A 17491-nucleotide genomic window follows, 5' to 3' on the forward strand; every position below is an offset into this window, starting at 1 on the left:
AAACAAGTCTACAATCAAATTATGCTTTCTTACAACCAAGATTATTGAGTTGTTTTTAACATTTTGTTTTTGTTTTTTAACTGTTATAATAAATTTTGGATTTCCTGAGATGAGACTGTAAGTGTTGACTCCCTTTGAGAGACTCCTTTTATAATGCCATCCCATAGTGCTTTTGAGAAAGCATACTCCAGACTGGAAATGTGAGTCAGTAGTAATGTGGATCCCAATGGTTCACTGATCACACTGGTTATCTAAAAAGGAGTTAGATATGTGTATTCATGAATGTGTGCTGGAATAGGAAAACCAGAGAGGGAGAAAGGATACCCTTCTTCATGAGTGACTCTCAGATCCAAGATATCTTTTTTTTTTTTAACGACTTCATTTATTTATTTATTTATGAGAGACATAGAGAGGCAGAGACACAGGCAGAGGGAGAAGAAGGCTCCATGCAGGGAGCCTGATGTGGGACTCGATCCCAGGACCCCAGCATCATGCCCTGGGCTGAAGGCAGCACTAAACTGCTGAGCCACCCGGGCTGCCGAGGTCCAAGATATCTTATTTATAAACAAATGAGAAGAAGGCTAGATATTCAGTTCCTTCTTGGCATGCAATGAAAATAGAGTTGGTTCCCAAGCTTTTTTAAATTCTTAACTTGGTTCAAGATCCATTTACTTATTCAACATTTATTTAGTACTCACCATACAATAAATAGGTACAAAACAGTGTCTCTCCTTACTGAATTTATAATCTATTGATGAAAGTATACAATAAATACCTAAAAAATTGAAGGTGGCAACATTTGAGCAGAGATCTGACTGAAGAGTTGAAGCCAAGCACAGAAGTAGTATGTAAGTAGGCAGAGGAAGCACTGCATATATAGGCCCCAGGAAAGACTATATTTAGCATTTCAAGAAAGTGCAAGTGCTTAGGATGCTTATATCAAGTGGACAGAAATGTTAGAGAATTGGCCTAGAGCCCAGGCCATACATAATACGCTCCAAAGGCTACGCTAAGGACTTTGACTCAAATAAACTACTAGAATGTGCCACGGAATTAATTGCATCACCCCAAAATTGGTATATTGAAGCTCTAACACCCAAATTTGGAGATAGGGCTTTTAGGTTGTAATTAGGTTAAGTAGTATGATATGGGTGGACTCCTAATCTGATAGGATTGGCGACCTTATAAGAAGGTTTCTGTCTCTCTCTCTGTCTCTGTCTCTGTCTCTATCTCTGACATGTGAGGACATGTGAGAAGGCCATCAGCGAGTCAGGAAGAAAGCTCTCACCAGGAACCAGACTGACTGGCATCTTGATCTTGGACTTCCAGCCTTCTAATGTGTGAGAAATAAATGTTTGCTGTTTATGCCACTAGTCTATGGTATTCTGTTATGGCAGCCCAAGCTGACTAATACAGAATGCATCCCAAGAAATTTAAATATGACTCACTCTTTCCAAATGTTGTGAGTGAGTTTCTGGACAAGAAATAGCCCAGTCTTCTAAATTGTATCAAAATATTGAAGTAAGATGACCTTCCTACACCTCACCTGACCTCCAGGTTTCCAATATTACTTTGTTTTCATTATAATCGGGATGACTTTTACTCAGAGTTCTTTCTCTCCACAGGGTATCCCATTTTTAAGGAGAACAGATACAGTACACTGAGTTTAATTTTAATGTTCTCTTTAAAATGCTAATAATTATGGCTCAATTATTGCAGTGGTTTCCTTGTTAGAGTTTTCTCCCTTGAGTTGCTCTAAATTGTAAGTGGTATAGAACCACAAAGCTTACATGATTATCTACCCAGTCCATTGCCAATGCTATGTGTCTTTTCAGGACCTGTCCTTTGGACTATTTCCCAGATGGTTGTCTATGCTAAAGTCACCTGTACATCATTTGCTTTTATCCTCTTTGACAACACATTGCCGTCATCGTGAGTAGAAAATTTTGTTTCCCAGTTTTCAAAATTGCTATTGTAAGACTGTGCTTGGAAATGTTCCCAGGGATTAGCATGATGTTCTTGGTGGGATGTTTAAAGATAAAGTTGTCAAGGCTATACATGCAAAATTTCTATAAGGTCTTAAAATATCTTGATTTCGATACTACTAATTTGATGTTAGCATTTAAAATCAGCTGATTCAAAATAAAGGGTGTGTAGACAGGTGACTGAAACCACTTTTTAAACAGAATTATAAATAATTATCTTAATTACCTGTCAGTGGAAACTTGTCCTTTCCTTTAATTTTCTGAATGTAGGTACAACTTTTACTATACTGAACAACAAAAAAATAACTCACTTTCCTATAACTACTCCCAATCACTCTTTATTCTCATCTTGCATTTATTTCTAATTTCTGGATCAACTGGTGGTCATCTACAGCCTATATGATGCAACCTATACCCACTTGAACCTCTAGGAATCTGATTCCTATCTGAGCCACTCCAGTGAACTATACCCAAAGTCACATTTGATATGATGTATACATTAACTGTTTTTTTCTCTTTCTCTTTTAATCTTTTTTTTTCATTTTTTAAGTCAACCAATTCTCTATGCAGTCTGAATAAATGATGACAAATTTTTAACAGCACCTTCATTAGCATCCTTGAATCCTTCCATCACTTAGCCAATGCTAAATACAGTCCATGTTGCCATTCTTTGCTCCACGATATTATTTGGATTCAAGCACTTTCTTTTTCAGTGGCTACCTCTCCTTAGTTCCTTCACCTCCTACTGGGCAGGCTTGCAATTGTTCCATCTTCTACTATATGGTATGTGGGTTCTGGGAAATCACCTTCTTGCTCCGTCTCTCTGCCTGAAAGCACTGTGTTTCCTGATGTTGGAAGTCTGTTATTAGTGTGATCTATTTTGCTCCTTAACTTCTCTATCATAGGTGCAACCAACTCTTGCAGTAAACTGCATCTGCTGTAAACTTTGAAAGTGGATTTTCTTTTCCTGATTAGACCCTGACTGACACAAAATCTTTCTCCTTTATTATTTCAGTGAATAATCTCTTTCCCTATAGCCTTTTTTTCTGGACCTCCTCTACTTATCCTGGCATGCCCTCTTCCTGCTCTTGCACTTTCAAGTACCTTCATTGCCCTAATTCAACAAACTGTTAGGGTTAGCTCATTTGTAGAAGGTGAAAAAGAAAAGAATGTAACAAACAAAACAAAACTTCTCCCAACCTGTTAAGATTTATACCACAATTATATCTCTTTCTGTCTCTGTGCCTGTCCTCTCCATCTCTCCCTCCACTTCTGCCTGCCTTTCTTGCTTCTACATCAGTCAACATGTGAGTGTTGGAGCAAATGCATGCATCTTAGGCCTTCAGAATCCAGAGTCTATAGTTATTATTTGATTTTCTACAGTATCCAAACTATTTTTCATTTTACTTAGCTTTACTTATTCATTTCTAGAAATCTCATTCTATTGCTTCTTCATGGCTACTGCCAATTTTGTACATGTTTTTTTGTATGTGTGAGTATACAAATCAGAAATAGCCTAATTATTTTCTTGATTCTATAGAGAAACTATTTTAAATAGACAAATTTTCTGATTTTTCAGGGTCGGGACTTTCTTATGATTTAAGGTGGCTCTCCATGAACCCAAAGAGGTTATTTTTTTTTAAGTCAACCTTGTTTATTGTGGCCCTAACTATGATAACAGTTGTGGAGATATTTTTCACTGTTTGCCCTGATCAAAATCTACCACATGAAAAACTGGTGATTGGTACTCTATCCCAAAGCCTTGCTACCAGGGGCATGGATAGCCTTGCTATCCAGCAGCTCCCTTATCACACACATTTCTTTCTTCTGTCTGCCTGTCTTTGGCTGGTTTTCACCCTCTAAGTTTAGAGTGTTGGTATGGCTTCATTCTCTTTCTCTAATACCTTAACAAATGTGCAATTATTAATTAAAAGTCACCTCATAATTTTTCTTTGATTCCAATTTCATTACTGTTCTATATCACTGAAAGTCCTTAAGTTCTGGCATGAGAGTGACAACATTCCTGAGGCAGAGTAACAATACAAATTTCTCTTCTATGTGAAGGTATAAACACCAGAGCCTACATCATCACCATATATGGAAATCTTGAAATCAGAGCCATGTTTAAACTACCCTAGGCTTTCAATAAGTGGAAAATTTAATAAATATATCTCAGGAATAATATCCTACCATACACAAAATATTTTAAACATTTCTCCTATCACAGAAAAGCTTGATATTAAAGACTCCTTTACATTGCACTCATTCACACTGAATGTGAGATTTGCCCTCTACCCTTGAGTTTATTAGAAATCATATCCAGAGGCTTCTGATGGGGGAAAAGGTGTTCATCTGCTTTCCCTGCCCTACTCTGCTAAGCACAACTGAAAATCTTGTAAATGGCTCAAGAAACAATAAAAAAGAACTCTGAGAGGTGGTAAGAAGAACGTGATCTGGTTTGGGACCCCAGAATGAGACGAATAGCACAGTGGCAGGCATCTAGCATCTTCCTACCCAACGGAGGAAGTCCATTCAGACCCAGCATGTACTCATGTCTGACCTAGCAACCAAAAGTAGTTCATTCTTCCCCTAGACATGAGAGAGATCCTCTGACAACATCAAGTGAGCTGGAAAACACCATCAACAAGGAGAGCTATTTGAGATCTCTGGAGAAGTAAGCTACCAGTGGAGGCACTCTCCCTTGTAGGGCATGAAACATTTCCTTTTCCTATAAGAAATACTGATGTAAAAAGAAGACAGATGAGAGAATTAACTGAAGAGAGTAACCTGGGTTGGGAAGCCTCTTTTTCTCTGAGGGTTATAAACTCTTCTTCCTCTTCCAGAAACACCAGAACAGTAGAGGGTGAGAAGAGGAGTGGACAGTGGTTAGATCCTACCACACTTGCTCCTTCACTGAAGACATTCTGCTGCCAGACCTGGGGAAGTGGCAGTAGATTAACTAAACAGACCAGAATAACACCATTAAGACTCTGAAAATTAAACTGACATTGAACCACAGCCCATAAAATAGATGAACACCAGCATGTTAAACCTAAACAGAAGAATACTGACAAAATAAAAGACATGATATCCAGTCTCCTAACATGATACGTAAAAATGTCCAGGGCAAATTAAAATAAAAACAAAATAAAGCAAAAACAAAAATCACATCTTATACCAACAACCAAGAAAATCACAACTTCAATATGAAAAGACAACCAAATGATATGAACACAAAGGTAAATCAAATATTGGGATTATCTGACAAGAATTTTTAAATATCCCTAATAAAACTCTTTCAACCATTACAATTCTTTTTAAACAAATTTTCTAGTTCCTCTGCAAGGAACTAGAAATTATTTCTAAAAGGAATTAAATAGTAATTTTAGAATTGAAAAATACAATATAGAAAGAAACTAACTGGATGGCCTGAATAATAGAGGTGACAAAAGATAGATTCAATCAGCTTAAAAATGAAAACAATAGGATTCACCCAATCTGAATATCACAGAGAATAAGGACTGGAAAAAAAAATGGACGGAGCCTCCAGGACTTGTGGTATAAAAACAAAAGGTCTAATGTTCATATTTTCATGATATTTTGTAAGAGACTGGGGCTGGTTGATTTGAAGAAATAACAAAAAAACCCTCCAAATTTGGTGGAAGACATAACCTATAAATCCCAGAAGCTGAATAAACACTAATCAAGATAAACTAAAGGAAATATTTGCCAGGATATATCATATCTAAACTTTTAAAAGCTTAAAGACAGGAGAATCTTGAAAGCAACCAGAGAGAAGCAATACATTGCCCATAGAAGAACACAAATTTAAATGATAGTGGACTTCTCATATAAAATCATGGAGGCCAAGAGAAAGTAAGCTGATTTTTTTTAAGTGCTGAAAGATAAAAACTGTCACAAATTCTATAACTGATAAAATTATACATGAAACAGTCATATATGTGTATTTTAATACAGATGGCAACCACCACAAAAATTATATGAAGATTTACATCTAAAAACAGCTAACATTCACACAATTTAGACAACATAAATAGCCCATAAAAGGCAAGAAAAGTGAAACAGAAGAAGAAGAACCACAAGAAGCAAATAATCAAGTACCAGACTTAAGCAATAATTACCCAAAAAGTAAATGTTCTAAATATACCAATTAAATAACAAAGATTGGTGGGGTTGATAAACAAAATATAACATAACTTACTAGCCTAGTCTTATTAGGGTTTTCAGTTGTATTTGGCAGAGAGGGACAGGGAAAGCACATCCACATCCATTTGTCACTATTAAAAGTCTCCGCATATCATTCTAATAAACTGAGGGAAAAAGACAAATCTCACATTCAGCGTTACTTAAAACTAATTCACTTCAAATTCAAAGATATAGATAGACTAAATTTAAAAGGATGGAAAAAGATATACATGCAAACATTAATTAAAAAAAGGCAGGGGGAAAAAAAAAGGGCAGGGGGAGACGTATCAATACCTAATAAAGTAACCTTGGGGGAGAAGGAGCATTACTAAAGATAAAAAGATAAATAGATTAATCCACCCCACACCAAAAAAATATAACAATCTTAAGTGTGTATATACCCAAAAATGGAGACCCAAAATACATGAGGTGACAACTGATAATGCTATAATGAAAAAGAGGCATGATTACAGTTGGTGACTTCAACACTCACCTCTTAGCAAATAATAAAACTATTAGACAGAAAATTGGCAAGAATATAGACTGGAACAACATAGCCAACAAACAGACTGATGTATAAAAACACACCAACCAACAATAGCAGAATACACATTTTTCAAGGACCCATGGAATGTTCACCAAGATAAACTATATCCTAGGTCATAAAAAGACTTCAATCAATTCAAAAGAATTTAAATCTTACATAGTGTGTTCTCTGGCCATAACAAAATCAAGCTAGAAATAAATAATAGAATGAGAACAGGAAAATATAAGAATGTAGGAATTTCTTTAAAAAACACATTTCTAGGGCACCTGGGTGACTCAGTGGTTGAGCGTCTGTCTGCCTTGGGCTCAGGGCATGATCCCAGGTCCCTGCAAGGGAGTCTGCTTTTCCCTCCGCCTATGTCTCTGCCTTTCTCTGTGTCTCTCATGAATAAATGAATAAAATCTTTAAAAAAAAAAAACCCACACACTTCTAAATAATCCATGGGGCTCAAAAGAAATTTAAAAATACAAAAATTGAATGGGGGAAAAAAAAAAGCACACCAAAACATAGAGTATGCTCTAAAGCAGTGATGAGAAATAAATTTATGGAAATATTTACATGATAAATAAAGAAAGTTACCAAATGAATAATCTTATTCCCTACAACAAGGCACTTTAGAGAAAGAAAAATAAACTCAAAACCAGCAGGAGGAATGAATTAACAAAGAACAAAAGTCATTTCTTCTCCCTTCCCCTCTATTCCCTTTCCCTATTACTTATATTCCCCAAATGAATGAATGGGTAGGAAGTATCAGAAAGGGAGACAGAATATGGAAGACTCCTAACTCTGGGAAACAAACTAGGGGTGGTGGAAGGGGAGGAGGGCAGGGGGTGCGGGTGACTGGGTGGCGGGCACTGAGGGGGGTACTTGATGGGATGAGCACTGGGTGTTATTCTGTATGTTGGCAAACTGAACACCAATAAAAAATAAATTTATTATTAAAAAAGAACAAAAATCAATAAAATTCAAAATAGTGAAACAACAGAGAAAGATCCATAAAACACAAAGCTGGTCCTTTGAAATAAATCAGTAAAATTGATAAATTTCTAACATGACTGACAGATATAAAAAGAGAAAAGACAAAAATTGCAACTATCAGGATAAAATGGAGAACATCACTAGAGATCCTGCAGCCATTAAAAAGAGGAATATGTGACACAACTTTGCACTCATAAATTGACAACTTAGAAGAAATGGATCAATTCCTCAAAGACCACAAACTACCAAGACTCAAAGAAAATGAAATAAACTATCTAAAAGGCCCTACATCCACCAGAGAAATTAAATTAATAATTTAAAAATTCCCAAAACATAAATCTCTAAGCACATATGTTTTTGCCAGAGAGCAAAAGCCATATGTTTTACCAAACATTTAAAGAAAAATTAACTAAATTTATATATCCTCTTCCAGAAAACAGAAGATAAGGGAACACTACCCAACTCCTTTTATTAGACTATTATTACTCTGGTACCAAATGTAAACAAAGGCAACTCTCCCCTGTGATCCATAACATATAGACTATAGACCAATAATTCTCATGATGCTAGATGCAAGATAGCAAACAGAATATTAGCAAATAAAATAAAAATGTTATAAAGAATTATATACCATGATAAAGTAAGATTATTTTAGGTTTTAAGGTTGGTTAAACATTTCAAAATTGTACAATATAATCTACTATATCAAAAAAGCTTTAAAAAAACTGAAAATTATGTTAATTAAGAGGAAAAACAATTTAAAAATCCAATACCTATTTATGATAAAAATTCTCAGAAAAAGAAATTAAAGGGAAAATCATCACCCTGATGAAGAATATCTGTAAGAAGCCTACAACTGCATGCTAGGTAGTAACGTGAAAATATATGAAAGTATATTACTCAATGGTGCAGGTAAATATATATCCAAATTCAAAATACTGATATTATAATGATATCATAAAAATTACTTTTAGAAAGACTAAAAGACAAAATGATTTAAAATAACTATAGCTATGGTATTTTGTTAATAGTTAAACAATATAAAAATCTATAAATTGTGATATCAAAAACAAAATATTGGGGGGAGCAAAAATATAGTGTTTGTATATCATTAAAACTAAGTTGTTAACAATTTAAAACAGACTATTAGAACATTAGGATGTTTTTTGTAAGCTTCATAACCACAAAGCAAAAACCTATAGGAGATACACAAAAGAGAAGAAAGGAATCAAAGCATATGACTCCAAAAATTATCAAATCAAAAGGAAGACAGCAAGAGAGGAAGAAAGGAACAAAAGAACTGCAAATCAATTTTTAAAAAATGGCAATAGTAAATTTTTACCTACCAATATTTTTTTTACATGTAAATGGATAAATTTCTGCAGTTGAAACACACAGAGTGGCCAGGAAGATAAAAACAAACAAACAAACAAAAACCACACACACAAAAAAACCCCATGACCCAACTATCTGCTATATATACATGCTGCCTGAAATTCACTTTATCTTTAAGAACACACAGAAAAGGGACACCTGGGTGACTCAGTGGTTGAGTGTCTGTCATTGGCTCAGGTTGTGATCCTGGGGCCCTGGGATAGAGGCCCACAGTAGGCTCCCAGGGAGCCTGCTTCTCCCTCTGCCTATGTCTCTGCCTCTCTGTCTCTCAAAAATAAATAAAATCTTAAAAAAAAAAAAAAAGATAAGAAAAAAAGAACACACAGAAACTGAAAGTAAAGGAATGGAAAAAAAGATAAAAACCATACAAGTAGAAACCAAAAGAGAGCAGGGCTAGCTACACTGATATCAGACAAAATAGATATTAAGTTAAAATCTATAAAAAGACAAGAAAAGTTGTATTGTAAAGATAAACGTAGATATATCTTAATTTACAATTGTAAATATATAGTATCCAATCACAGAACCTAAATAATGTAAGTCAAAAGTTAACTGAAGAGGGAAAGAGACAGAGATGCAATAATAGAGGACTTACAAACCCTAATTTCATAATGCATAGATTATCCAGGCAAAATATAAATAGGAAAACATTGGAGCTGAACTACACTTAGGACCAGACCAACCTAGGAGACATTGAGAACATTCTATTCCACAGCAGCAGAATATACATCCCTAAGCGCAAATAGAAAATTCTCTAGAAAGGTCACGTGGTAAGCCACAAAAGAAATCTTAACAAATTTAATAACACTGAAATCATATCAAATATCATTTTTAATCACTATATTGTACACCTGAAACCAATAATACACTGTATGTTAACTGGAATTGAAATAAAAATTTTAAAAAGTAAAATTAAATAAATTAAAAACAAAGGTATTTTTTTAATTAAATAGCATGAAACTAGAAATCAGTAACAGGAGGAAAACTCACAATATATGAAAATTAAAAAACAACAACAACAACAAACCAGACCCTGGAATAACCCAATGGATCAAAGAAGAAATCAAAAGGAAACCCAAAAAATATTGTGGGATAAATAAAAATGGAAGCACAATATACCAAAACCTACAGGATACAGCAAAAGCAGTTCTAAGAGAGAAGTTTATAACAATAAACATCGACTTTAAGGAAAAAGAAAGATCTCAAATAAACAACCCACCTTTACACTTCACAGAAACAGAAAAAGAATACATTGACCCAAAGTTGGCACAAGGAAAGAAATAACAAAGATCAGAATAGAAATAAACAAAATATAGAGAAAAGAAGGAAAGAAAAAAGAAAGAAAGAAAGAAAGAAAGAAAGAAAGAAAGAAAGAAAGAAAGAAAGAAAAGAAAGAAAGAAAAAAGATTTCAAAACAAACTTTTTTTTTATAGATTTTATTTATTTGAGGGAGAGAATGAGCAGGGAGGAGGGGCAGAGGGAAAGAGAAAGAGAGAAGCAGACTTCCCACTGAGCAAGGAACCTGCTGATTGGGGCTCCATCCCAGGACCCTGGATCATGACCTGAGCCCCAAAGACAGATGCTTAATGACTGAGCCACCCAGACACCCCAAAACAAATATTTTTAAAAGATAAATAAAATTGACAAACCTTTACCTAGAGTGTACCAAAAAAAAAAAAAAAAGGCTCAAATAAATAAAATTAGAAAGAGGAGACTCTACAGCTGATAACACAGAAATACAGAGGATCATAAGAGGCTACTATGAACAACACAGGGATTCTGCAAACGGTGACTGTGGAAATAACCAATACTGATTGGTAGATCATACTTATGCTCTGGGTCTCCTGAAATTAATGTCAGTTCAGATGTAGTGTCCAGTAATCCCCAAAAAAGTCTGACAGTTTCTTCTTCCCTTATGAATAGTAATCCTACCTAATTAAAGGTTGCAGGTCCCTTTGGGGAATGCTGAGACGAAGATTATCAGTATGATCAGGATTATAAATTATCAATATTAATTTTAGGGAAGTAGGATTCTTCCTGAAGTGTATTCAGCCTCCCCCTACCTTTACTCGAGGGGCTTTGGGTCTGTAAACTGGATCCAGTGTAGGAACTGACTGAGTCTGTGACTGTTTCGGTGATTCAAGTTAGACTTCTGTTCTGTCTATAAAGATCAAGTACGAATTGCTTTAGATTATAAATCTGTTTTTCTTCTAGAAACATCAAGATCAACTGGACAACATTTTTGGTCTCTGTGAATCAGACTTTTGGTTGTTGCTTTGACTGTCTGTCTTTTAAGGCCATCATGCTTGCCTTTGGCATTTAAATGATTTTGGCAATTAAGTGCTGCCATTGGCATCTAACAGTCTCTCACCACATTTAATAATCCCAAATCAGAAGGAACACTTTCCATTGTAATTTCTGACCGACAGAGGAGAGCAACTACAGTAGTCTTCAAGAATGCTAGGGCACCCTTCACAAATTTACTTTTCACAAAAATGGTGAAAGTATGTATGGTCTTGTGGATCCTTCCAGAATGAGAGACCAGGTCTTACATGATAAATCCACTCTATCACTACAATCTCCCTAAACCTTCGGATCTTTTCAAAAGTATTCCAAGACTGTTTTGGCATTTCAACCTCATTTAGTGTATGCCACCTTTTGCTCCATGTTTCACCCACCCAACCAATCAAATTGTTAGAGCCCCTTCTAACTCCTTGAGCTTCAAAACTGAATCCAGATGCTCTCCTTAGTAGTCCCATATGAAATACTTTGTTCCTGACCCCATTTTTCTCCCAATCAATGTCTTTACTTTAACAGGAATCCTTAGAGGTTGGGAATTCAATTCCTGGTGTGATTCAGTCACTAATAAGGTAAGAATCTGAATATGCTTTTCAGAAATATCCACCCTACAGATACAGGAGATAAGATGTGTTTTTTGTTGTTTTGTTGTTGCTGTTCACAGAAATTTTCAGGTCATTTATGCAAAGCTTAAGCTGGGAATTTTAAGTCCCAAACTTATCCTCTATATCCCCCACTTTTAGAAGCAACTAATCTCATTATACTCATCAGTTTGACAAAAATACCTAAGGTATCAAATATACAGTCACCCAGAAACGTATCTTTTAGAAGTATTTGATTAGGAGTATCAAATAGTGTTCTCTTTACCACTGGAAATAGTCATTACTGCCTTAAAATCTGATCAGATTAGGTAATTCCAAAAAGCCCAGAACCAATGCAGAAAACTCATCCTTAAGATGCTGTTCCTCAAAACAGTTTTCAATATAAAAATCTGAATAAATCAATTTTCTCCATAGAAACACAACCATTTAGATATATGGGTATATTACTTAAAGAAATTGACTTCATGATTGTGTGGACTGTCCAATCTGAATCAGTAAACCAATTTGGCAGGCTGTAAACTCTTGGGCAGGAGCGGATGCTTTTGTCTTCAGGAAAAATTTCTTCTTATAGAAATCTCAATGTTTCTCTTAAGGATTGACTGAATGAGGACTACTCACATTATCAAGCATAATCTCCTTTAAATCTACTGATTTTAGATATTAAGCACATCTATAAAATGTAGATGTAACAGCAACACCTATATTAATGTTGGATTGAATAATTAGACATGATAGTTAAGTTGACTTATAAAACTAACCATTATACCATATGACTGTGAAATTTCTCTCCCATTTATACATTCAACATAAGTGGAAGGTATATTTACACAAAAACTTGTATGTAAGTCTTTATAGTAGACTCATCCAGAGTAGCAAAAAAAAAAAAAAAAAAAAAAAAAGTAGAAGCAATTCTTACATCCATCAACTGATAAAAGAATAATAAATGTGGTATATCCATATAATGAATATATGGAATGCTGATACATGCAACAAAATGGATGAACCTTGAAAATATTATAATTTAATGAAGTCAGATACACAAAAGTCCACATGTTATATGACTTAATTTACATTATACGTCCAGATTAAACAAATCTTTAGAGGAAAACAAAGTAGATTAATGGCTCAGGGAGTAGGTGAAGCAGGAAAGAGGAGTGACTGCAGATGAGTATAAGATTTCTCCCAGAGGTGTTTAAAAATGTTCTGAACTTCATGGTGACTATTGACAGTGATACCCACTGAGTTGTACACTTTAAAATAAACTTTAAGAATTTTTAAAAAGATAATGTATATAAGGCAAAGTGTTCTATAGTGGTTTTTCCATGAAAAAAATAAGACAAATGAGAGGATGGAATAGATAGATAGATAGATAGATAGATAGATAGATAGATAGATAGATAGACATTTGTCTGCTTTAAATATCTTATTTTATTGTATAACATATAAATCTACATTTGACAATTTTGATGCAGGCCCTAAACGTTTCTCTACTGACTGAAATTACCATCTTTGTTGCATAATCATATCAATAATACACAATTATATATTTATGGTCATAAATTTAAATGGAACAGTACATTAAAGATTCTTGCCAATTATTCTTAGCCCATTACTCTGTGGAATTATTATTTTTAATTTTTTAATATTATCTTTTCTAAGCCTATTGAGAAAGACTATTATTGTGGTAGTTCATCTTTCTTAAGTTCTTAATAACACTTGTTTTGCTTTTTATAGAAAGAACTATTTTCCTTATCCTATTTAATCAGTCTATATCTTACTAAATAAAATTATGTAATGAAATTGTGAGTTCAAACAGACTTAAAAAGGAACATATCAAATAACGCGAGGAGAAATACACTCAGTCTATTTTGCTAAGACATGGAAAGTATATTTAACTTAGTTAATGGCTAAAGGAGATGAATTTCAATTATAACATACACACTGTACTTACTGAATTAGCATTAGTAATGTTAAGATGCTAGAAAATTGAAGATGACTAATAAAATACAAGTAGGTAGAAAGATAGGCAATGGTGCTAGTTTGAGCTCCAAAGTCCAGTCCTAATTTGAATTCTGGCTCCCCCTTGCTAGTTGTATGATTTTAATAAATTATTTAACCTTTCTGTGCCTTTGTTTGCTCATCTATAAATGGTATAAAATTATACCTAACTCAAATTTCTATAAGAATTAAATATGTTGATTATAAGTAAAATGCATAGAACCATGCATATTTCTAGGGATCAAAAAAAGTTAGTTTATCAAACAAACAAAAAGTAGAAGCAGACCTATTAAATACAGAGAACAAACTGACAGTTGTCAGAGCATGGCGGTGCAGGGATGGGCAAAATGGGTATAGGGTAGCGGAAGGTACAGACTTCCAGTTATGGAATGAATAAGTCATGGGAATAAAAGGCACAGCACAGGGGATATAGTTTAGTGATATTGTTAGTTTCATGGTGACAGATGGTAGCTACACTTGTGGTGAGCATAGCATAAGGCATAGAGAAGTTGAATTGCTATGTTGTACACCTGAAACTAATGTAACATTATGTGACAACTATATTCAAATAATTTTTTTTAAGTTAGTTTAAGAGGAAAACAAAAAGAGCTTCTCTTGAGAGTTCCAGACTATATGTGCAAATGAAGTATTGAGGAAGTACCGAGATTGTGCCTTATTTTTTAACTTTTATTGCTGGTTATCAAGTTATGTTATTCAGTAGACCATAGTGGGATAGGCTATAGCATTGGCTAAAAAAAGGGGGGGGGGATTTGTTTTGCCTCTAAATTTTAGTGCTAAACCACAAATAAACTACCAATTTCTGTTGGATGGAAACACTGTTCTGTGTGCTAGGCAGCTCTTCCAGTTAGGTCTATCTTAAGAAGTATGCATAATGTGCCTTCAGACTTGACCAGGATCAACCCTGTCATGTCTACGGTCATGGTTATTCTATTGTTATAGATGATTGAGGTGGACAGCTGACCCATTTGGGATAATTAGGTTCTTGGTCTCAAGCATTTAAAACTGGGATTGAAATATCTATGATATGTAGCTAGTTTCTGTGAATAGTTGAACTAAGAAGATATTCATATGACAAGCAGAAGAAAGCATTTGGCTGAGAAAAGGATTAATGAAATGCCCATATATAAATAGGAATGAAAGATAATACATTTATAAAACATAGACACAGCTTTATTTCCAGAGTGTTTTCCAGGCCTGAAGTCAATTCCTCCTTTTTTTTTTTTTTTTTCTACCACCAGTCTGGGTGAGTTCTTGTTGTTCCTAACCAGAAGAGCTTTAACTACAAACCATCTATTTTTTCAAGTGGAGGAAATGGGTAAAATAGTAATTCCTGCTGATCAGGCCTCCTCAGAAAAATAAAATGGAAAAGTAATTGTGTGGGAAATTCCACCAAAAAGCAGCTGAATTATTTGGGCCAGAAGTAAAGAGACGAATAGAAAGAAAACGACTTTTTCTAAGTTTAATTAATCAGGCTATTGCCTACGTATAGATCTGATTTTCCCAGAGGAGAGTAGTTCATAAAAACTTTGGAAATCAGAGTCCTTAGATGTGCAGTGCAGTAGATTCTACATTTGGAAAAGATCTCATTTGTCATTAAGATAAAATCTCTCTGACAATAGAAGAGTCTGCAATGAGTGAGAATATTTATAAAACCCAAATCCCAGAATACCTAAATGAAGACTTTTTGGTGGTTATAGATGCGCACTTTCTACCTCAGAAGCCCCTCTGTTCCCCAGGGCCAAAGAGACACTCACTTTACGCTAGGATTTTTAGCCAAATCTTTCTGAATGCAAAATTTTTCAAACCTATGATAATATTCTTTTTTTCCTCAAAGTCATAAGAATATTCTTAAGGGTGGAGAGTCTTCTTGTCAAATCCCTGGAGTGCCTTAAAGGACCTTTCAAATTCATAATCTGGTTCTACTTACTTTCACATTTTACATTTCCCAAGGATTCACTGATTCATTCATTCTATAAACATTTATTGAGTAAGCACTATGTGGCCAGTTTAGAACTAAGTTTCTAAGAGGCAGGTATGGAAGACAGTCTTGAGATAAATTTCAAGGAATTTCAGGCAAGAAAATAGAAAAGTAGAGAAATAACTGCAATAACATATTAAGAGGAATATGAACATAAGCGGTTTGAAGGAGAGAAGGGCACACATCTTATTCTGTTTAGAGGTGCAAGAGCAAAAGTTTCTTGGGAGAGATAAATTATGAATGAGTCTATGTTTGGGACAAGAAGACCCTCCCATCAGGATAAATAGCATATGAGAAAAGCCATGGAGAGATGATAGAGTCATGTGAGGGAGGAAGTGATAATTTACACCATATGAGGCAAGGTTCTAAGTAGTTCATGTTCTTTAAAATCCAATTTTCAGTTCAAACCTGTGAAGTATTGTTCCCATCTTATTTTTTTTAAGATTTTATTTATTCATTTATGAGAGACACACAGAGAGGGAGAGGCAGAGACATAGGCAGAGGGAGAAGCAGGCTCCATGCGGGGAGCCCGATGTGGGACCCGATCCCTGGTCTCCAGGATCATACCCTGGGCTGAAGGCAGGTGCTAAACCACTGAGTCACCCAGGCATCCCTGTTCCCATCTTAAAGATAAGGGAACTAAGGTACCAAGTGTTTCAGAATTGTCTAAGTAACTCATTAGTAAGTGCTGGATTCAGATTGGATTGCAGGCTGTGTGAATCTGTACCACGCTATCATGTTTATTTTACTTTGTTTGGCACATGGTAAGCAGTCAGTAATGATTTGTTGATGAATGAATGAAGAAACTACTTACTTAATTAATTAATTAATTAATTCAACATATTTTGGAAATGAACAACTCTTAAGCAGTCATTCTCCAAAACAAAGTTGTTCATAAGATTTTCACAGTATCTAAACACACAGATGATTTAAATTAAATGCTGGTAAAAATGAGCTTAATAGATGTAAACAGTACTGTGGATGGAGTCTGAGCCTGTGTTTGTCAAATAACCAGACCAAATGAATATTCTAACCACCGACTTTGGTTTTTCTTATGTGCATCCTGGTTTTACAGTACATGAATCATCAAGTCCTGAAAGCACCAACTTGGTCTGTACTATCACTGAGGGGTCTATACTATCCTGTGATAGGGATCATGTACTATCACAGAGGATTCTTCCTAGAGTACATGATTATCTCTTCAAGCATGTCTTAGGAGCATGTAAAATTCTGCAGCAGACTTAAGAGTACTCATGAGCCTCCTCCATCACTCGATGACTCTGAAACTTCTTTCTCTTAGTTTTCCCTGTCTTGTTTGACTGCATTTCTAACTTACCTTTATCTACCTCCATATTTATGTACCTCCACTTTTCTCTAGATCTCTGTTTGACTTGGATTCAACATCTACATTTGAAGCCAGCACAGCCTCTGAATCATACCATTAAATGCTAGCCCTCTAGCCATACCCATGTTCTCCACAGGT

General features: G+C 34.9%; 1 long non-coding RNA gene across 1 annotated transcript in view; it reads left to right on the forward strand.

Moving 5' to 3' along the window:
• The first annotated feature begins 579 nt into the window (after positions 1 to 579).
• The window catches only part of LOC112649883 (uncharacterized), a 28334-nt gene continuing 11422 nt past the window's right edge, over positions 580 to 17491 (forward strand). The window contains exons 1-3 of the long non-coding RNA XR_003129762.3: positions 580 to 1340; positions 1836 to 1932; positions 11929 to 11981. This is a non-coding gene — a long non-coding RNA (uncharacterized LOC112649883). The remainder of the gene's footprint in view (positions 1341 to 1835; positions 1933 to 11928; positions 11982 to 17491) is intronic.

This window comes from Canis lupus, chromosome 19 (genome assembly GCF_003254725.2).
Source record: "Canis lupus dingo isolate Sandy chromosome 19, ASM325472v2, whole genome shotgun sequence".
NCBI lineage: Eukaryota > Metazoa > Chordata > Mammalia > Carnivora > Canidae > Canis > Canis lupus.